Source organism: Camponotus vicinus, unplaced genomic scaffold (assembly GCF_025532165.1).
Source record: "Camponotus vicinus isolate PSW18456_S1 unplaced genomic scaffold, iyCamVici1.0 SCAF_11, whole genome shotgun sequence".
In the NCBI taxonomy this organism is placed as follows: domain Eukaryota; kingdom Metazoa; phylum Arthropoda; class Insecta; order Hymenoptera; family Formicidae; genus Camponotus; species Camponotus vicinus.
This window is the reverse complement of record NW_028141947.1, coordinates 247,880-255,166: the sequence shown is the minus strand read 5'-3', so window position 1 is coordinate 255,166 and position 7,287 is coordinate 247,880. Positions and strand designations below refer to the sequence as shown.

Below are 7,287 nucleotides of genomic sequence, written 5' to 3'. Positions count from 1 at the left end.
ATCTTTCCCGCAAAAAGGAAATTACGAGATCTTGCGCCGAATTTACGCGCGATTCCTCGCGATCCAAATCGTTTGCCAATGGATTGCTTTCGGGATCGTTTACGCAACTTCACTTTCGTTCCACAACGACTTCAAGCCGGCTGAATGGAAAGAGATTCGCTCGCATGGATGTATTTACAGCAAGCACATCGAATATATGTCGTTGCGTCGCATAATGTGATCGCGGAACCTTTTAATTTATATTTTGTATTAATGTTAATTCTTAATGAAATAAAAAAATTCGCCGATTATTTCATATTTTTAATTTTCTTAACTGCTCGTATCAAACTGGTTCTTTCAAGAAATTACAATCCTTTGTCCGTCTTTAATATACTTTTCATTTATATACATTCTATGCACCTTGTCTGACAACAAACTAATGATATATGATCTAACGATATATAAACTAATGATATATGATATATGATCATCGATAAATTTTTGGTTAATTATTTCTGATGGAATAAAGAGTATACAATTGAAGTAAAATGAACTTGTACAGAACATTTATATAGAATACGTACATACATACATACATACATACATATATAATCTTTAGACAGAGATTTATTTTTCTTAATAGCAGTGTACTTGAATAATGAATATTGTACTTTTATATATCTCCCAGTAAAGTTTACTCTTATACTTCAAAATCCAGTTTTATATGTCCTTTATCCATTATTTTTTTATATTTATAATATTAAATAAGATGTATAACTTATCGACATTTAATGCAAAAATATACTTCCGCATGTTTTCTTTTTTTTACAAGATTTTTGCAATACTTGGTAATCAATGATCCTTGTGATTGACTTTATAATCAATGATCCTTGTGATTGACTTTATAATCAATGGTGCAGCAATAAAAGATACAATGATATGCAAAAATATATGTTTGCGAGCTCTAAGAAGAAATCAGTCTTTAAAATTGTTGCATTATTATCGATGAAAAAACATAAAACACGAAAGAATATAAAAAGGTACTTCTTTGTCATTGGAAGAATAAGTTATTGCTTACATTTGCTTAACTATGCACTTGCGTAAAAATTGTTTGATATACACATAAAAGAATTTCTTGTGCTTATTTTTATAACCTTTTAATTTTTAACTTGAAAAAGTAAGTAATAATAACTGATATTATTATCGTGTCGAGACATTTAAAATGAAAGAATGCTCGCAAACTCATCAAGTTCAAAGTACATAAATGTACATAAATGTACATAAATTTATGATAAAATTTTATTTCTAGAACTTTTTAATTTGAAATTTGAAATTCAGTTCTTTATAAAAGTGATTGTATAAAATATTTAATTTTAAAATATTAAAATAAATAAATATGAATAGTAATTAAGATAGAGTGATTAAAGTATTGAAGTATTAAAATAAATAAATATGAATAATAATTAAGGTATAATAATTATTATATAATTAATATATATTAATTAATGTATACTGATTAATTCAAATACCTGAGAATGGATTCTAATATCCATTAACAAGGAGAGCAAAATAAATTTTTAAAAAATGTAATTATATTGTCTTGTTTATTTTTACTGACTTTATTCAGTCAGTCGGGGAATGAATGCTAATAATCATGTTCAGTTTTTTTTGCTAATGTTTGTAATGTTGTAGGCACATTAATAAACTTTAACTATCGCAAGTGTCAAACGTCCAGGGTCACAAACACTCTTGCGATTTAATGATTTTATAAATCTAGTGATCATCTTTCTAAATCATTATGAAATTTAAATATTTTCTAACATTGCAAATCTTTAATTTAAAACCGTTCTTGACAGATATCTAATTAAACAATTATTTGATAAATTTTACAAATTTTAATATTACATAACTGATGACATTTTTTTCTTATTCTTAAGTTGAAGATTGCAAAAATTCGCAACAATGAAATCTGAAATAAGATATTCTTATCTTTCACGCTTAATTTAAAGATAAATATAAAAATATTTATAAATTTTCGTGATATGAACGGCTCTTATATTATGCATTAAATAATAGTCCGGAGAAAATTACAGAGATCTTTTAATATAAAAATCACCAGTTCAAGAAATATATATTTGGATTCCTGGATAATATATATAGATAAATATATATGAACAAATAACGTAGATAAATTTCTTGACCAATTTATTTGGAACAAAAGTAAATCATTTTCTTCTGAGTCATTCCTTTTAAAACATTCCTGATATAATTTCACGCATTGTAAAAGTAATGAATAAATTAAATCTTTTTATTGAATCTGAAATGACATATGCGATAGTAGCTCGTGCGTATCGCTTGTGTTAGAAATGCTGATAAACGAATCACATATAGAGATAGATTGTTAAAGGTTGAATTTCCTCTTCTTTAAATTTTAAGATATCATAATTTTGTATTTATTGAACTAAAAATAAGCCGTGATACGTGACTTATAATTAAATAGATAGAAACTCAGTAATTAATAAATTTGTAATTTATAATAACAATTTTTAATTATTACAATTAGTTAAATATTAGAAATTAATATGTAGCTAATTATAGCTTAATCTTTTTGTTTCTTTGGCTTATATCGTTTTAATTATTAATTATTAAATAAAAGTAGAATAGAATAAAATAATAAGAGTAAAATTAAGCAAGTAAATAAGATTGATTTGAAATAACATGCAATTAATTTAAAGAAAATTACAATATAAAAATAATACAATCATCTATTGTTTGTGTTATATTTATTCAAAATCAATAGCTTTTGCTTTTTTTTGTAATCAATAGTATTAATGTCTGTATTATTAAATTCGATATTTTTATATCGATGTCTCGTGCTAAAATGCATTTACAAATATTTAGACATCATTTTTATATTAATACATATTAATTATTTCAAATTTAAGAATTTTAATGAGTAAATGAGTAATAAATTACTTTTTAAAATAAAAGTTAATTGTATCGATTCAACAATCAATCAATGAATTTTATCGATATGTCAATATTAAATATTTGTTCTCTGGATATCTTTATGATATAATATAATATATATAATATAATATGATGTTATATAATATAATAAATATGTTATATAATGAATATATTAATTATGAGATAAATTACTTACATATTATCATTTAACAATATATATTTATAAGCTGTTATAGCGAGTTTTGCATTTCTCAAAAACAATGTAACAGAATATGACACACAATCGTATGTACTCTATGAATATTATTAATGTTAATATTATTAATGTTAATCAATATTTCTACAAATCTACTGCAATAGTACTGACGGGATATCACAACTCACAGCAAGTCATAGGTCTAAATGATAAGGTATATTTGTCTTGTGATAATATGAAAAAGATAATTTAGCATTTCTTGGACAGATAATTCGCAATACATATATGTATATGCAAGCTTATAAAAAGAAACACACACAATGTGTTTATAACATATTACATAAAATGTATTTATAATAACCGAGTGTGTACTTTAGAATGTACTTTAACTTCAAGTTTTAATGCGTTCCAAATGTTATCGTTAAGTTATCAATTAATTTAAAGTTATTGATACATATTTATTTTAAAACAAACCGTTTAAAAATTAATAAATTAAATTATAATATGCATAATTATATAATAACTCATATATCCTTATATTATTTACTATCACGCGTTTAAATATAATTCGACTGAGCATTTTTTAATATTATATCTATTCTCTCGCATACAAGATACATCATAAACGACCAGCGCGGAACAGTATAATTTATTGATTCCATTTGCTCGTAACATTTATCGATTGATAACTGCATATTAAGTCTCTATACATGTAAATCTCTAAATGGAACGTGAGACGACATATTTTTTGAGTCGACAGAATCTTGAACTATTAAAGAATCATCAGAATTTGTAAAAAAGATGATCATGTTTTGCAAGAAATTTTTTTCTCATTAGATGAGATAAAATTATATAATCATGACATATTTTACTTACACAAATTAATATATTTTAAATATACATATAATGTTCGTATAGTTATATTCTTCGAGAAAATTTGTGAGAAAAGAATCTTTGTAAAAAAATCTTCCTCTAAAAAATTTTAAAATAATGTATATAATATATATTGTTATTTTTAAAATAAAAGAAAAATATTACAAATGCGCAATATAAAGCGCAATGGAATTTATTAGAAAAATAAACTATTATACATATATGATATTAACTCGTTAGAAATGGCATAATGATATTACTCGTTAGAAATATCATCAATAATATTTTTTTAATAGCGGCTAATGATTATTATGTGCGCTTCTTTTTAATCCAAGAACTAATTTAGCGCAAGATCACTATATTTTAACTTTTCCTTTGGTTCTTTCCCTTCTCTCTCTTTATGTTTTTTATTATTTATTTTATACAATTTGTTATTAAACTCTATTAAATATATTTTATTATGAAGTATATGGAATATGAAACATATATGAAATATGAAACATATTTGCTACTTATTCTATAATATTTTTACAAAATATTATAATGATTTCTAAGAAACTTATAGCACGGAATGAAAGGCAAGCGAAAGTGCAGTAACTAATACAGCTGCGATATAAATCGTATTATTCGCAAATATTTACAATAGCACACAAGACTAATTGTAAATTTTCTCTTCATTAACAATACATTAAATTAAATGCATATTTTTCAAATAAATAGATAAAATATAATCATCGATCATTTTTAGAGAGTTTTCAACATAAAGTTAAAAACATATTTTTTTCCCTATCTCTCTATTTTTCTCTATTTATCTCTATATATCTCTATCTCTTTTCTTCTTTCTCCTTCTTCACAAATTAAAGATTGAAATAAACTTAAAAAAATTATCTTTTTTGAAGGTTGAAATTTGTAATTCTGCTTCAGACAAGCAACACACAACATGCAAATGAGAAATATTGTGAAATGTTGTTAAATCGTAAACGTCACATAACACGGCATTAAGCCATATATATTTCTAAAAAACGTTCTAAAAAAAGAAAAAGAGACAGAATAAAGGTTGCTAGCTTATTTTCTTTTTTATCGTGCATTACAAATGTTCGCAATATATCTATTATAAAGTAAAAAGATAGAGGAAAAAATCTGATGTTTATTCATTTCTGTTTTTTTTCCACAAAATTTAGCTCAACATAAAAGAGATATGAGATTTGTCTTTTTATCTCTTACAAGTAATTTTAGCAACATAATAATATCTTCTTTCGAAATTTTTATCGTAGAGAAAAAATTTTCTTTTAATTATTATTCCGACCACATTTTCACATCATTCAGACATTACATATGAATTTTTCAGCATTTCGTGCAATTTTACGAAGGAAACATAACGTAATAAAATGCGCATAAATTTTTTCATTCATGATTTGCATTTGATATTAATATATTTCAGCGCATTCCATCTTTGTATATAAAAACTCGCGCCTATTCTTTTTAATGCTTATGTGATATTCGTTTTGACAGTTATGTTTTTCATATATGCAAAACAGCTGATTTGGCATTTTATATATACTTTATGACATATTTATTATGATTCCATATCTTCAGTTTTACATTGTAAGTTAAGAGTTTTTGTTATTTTACTATTTTTTTTAAAACTAGTGCACATGTTGCATCTTATTGTTAGTATAATATATGAGATTTTTTTATTTTATAACGTATATTTATTTAAGAGAAAGGATACGAAATTAGAATTAATCAATTAATTTGAGTTATTAGGAGTTCAAATTATAGAAATTGCATCGTAATCGTAACACATTGCATTGTCCTCGAAGGGCACCTCGATTTTACAGTGGTGCCCTTGCAACATATGTTCGTTGACGTCCGAGCAATTTATACTTTATATATAAGTTGCAAAAGAAGGAAGTCAGTTATAGACTTGCTGTTAACATACACTCTACGTAATACATCCATCGAAACGAACAGCAGTCCATTGACTTGTCTTTTGTCGTGTCTATGAATAGTGGAATCGATATAGGGTTCACGAACTCTTTCTGCAAACGACAAAGACGTGTTCTCGGACAAGGATGACTGTCCTCGTGTGTTTGGAAGTTGGAAGGTTAAGGATTGTCGATGTATATCATAAGAGATAAAAAACGCGATGTCTGAAGTCTGAAGGTTGATGCGAAATCTTTTCATAAACAACTTCCTTTCAAAATTGAGCAGGAAAATATAATTCCGTGCGACATTGATACATGAAACGTAAATAAGAACCTGTTCACGCAGTTATTTTCAGATACGTGTTTTTATTATTTATATCATTAACAAAACGATATAACACACTTGTAAGAATGATATTCGAAAAATTAGATATATTAAATTATATAATTATAAAATAATTTATAATTAAAATAATTTATAATTTATTTAATAAAGAGAAAATCTTTAATTAATAAAGAATTTTTTAATAAAGAATTGTTTAGCTATAGAAAATAAAAGTAAATAAATCCAATACTATTATATATATATATAATATCGTAATAATAATTTATCGACACGTTAAATTAAATCTTGACGAAGCTCTCTATTTCTGTTTCATACGTTTTTATTTTTACATAATTAAATTTTTATTAAAAATTTCTACAAGATACATTACTAGTTCTAAATATTCATTAAAATGTATTCATTAAAGTAATCAAGTTAGCAACATGTTCCATTAGTTGGAATGTATTCAGAAATAATGACTGCGTTCAGCAGAAATAGCTGCTTTGCAACTGTTGTAAAATTCATGAGCCTGATTGGTGTATGTTCTTAATTTTGAGTGGATCTAAGAGCATACACCAATCAGATTCACGAATTTTACAACAGTTGCAAAGCAGCTTTTCCTGCTGAACGCAGCCAATGAAAGACGAAGGTTCGACTCCATCGACCGAACAATTTCTTTCTCTTTGACATTGAAGTGCTCGTATAAAATACATTTAATATTATTTTCGAATTAAATGAATGACAAAGTTGTACAGAAAATGCTGTCATAGAGAGCTGTTTGTAAGAAGGCCCATTAGCTCAGTTGGTTAGAGCGTCGTGCTAATAACGCGAAGGTCGTGGGTTCGATCCCCCCATGGGCCATCTTTTTTTTTTAATTTTTGCAACAATATTTACATTAAAAAGATATTAATATCATAATTAGAAATATTGTAATTTACAGTATGCAACAACAGAGTATATATGATGCAGATATTGTAGTTATAATTAAAATTGTGCAATTTGTTATTATTTTTATT

At 25.2% G+C, this 7,287-nt stretch overlaps 1 non-coding gene across 1 annotated transcript; it reads left to right on the top strand.

Annotated features, from left to right (window-relative positions):
- Window positions 1-7,058: 7,058 nt before the first annotated feature.
- Window positions 7,059-7,132, top strand: Trnai-aau (transfer RNA isoleucine (anticodon AAU)). Its single transcript has one exon. It is a non-coding gene; the product is annotated as a tRNA-Ile (tRNA).
- The last annotated feature ends 155 nt before the right edge of the window (window positions 7,133-7,287 follow it).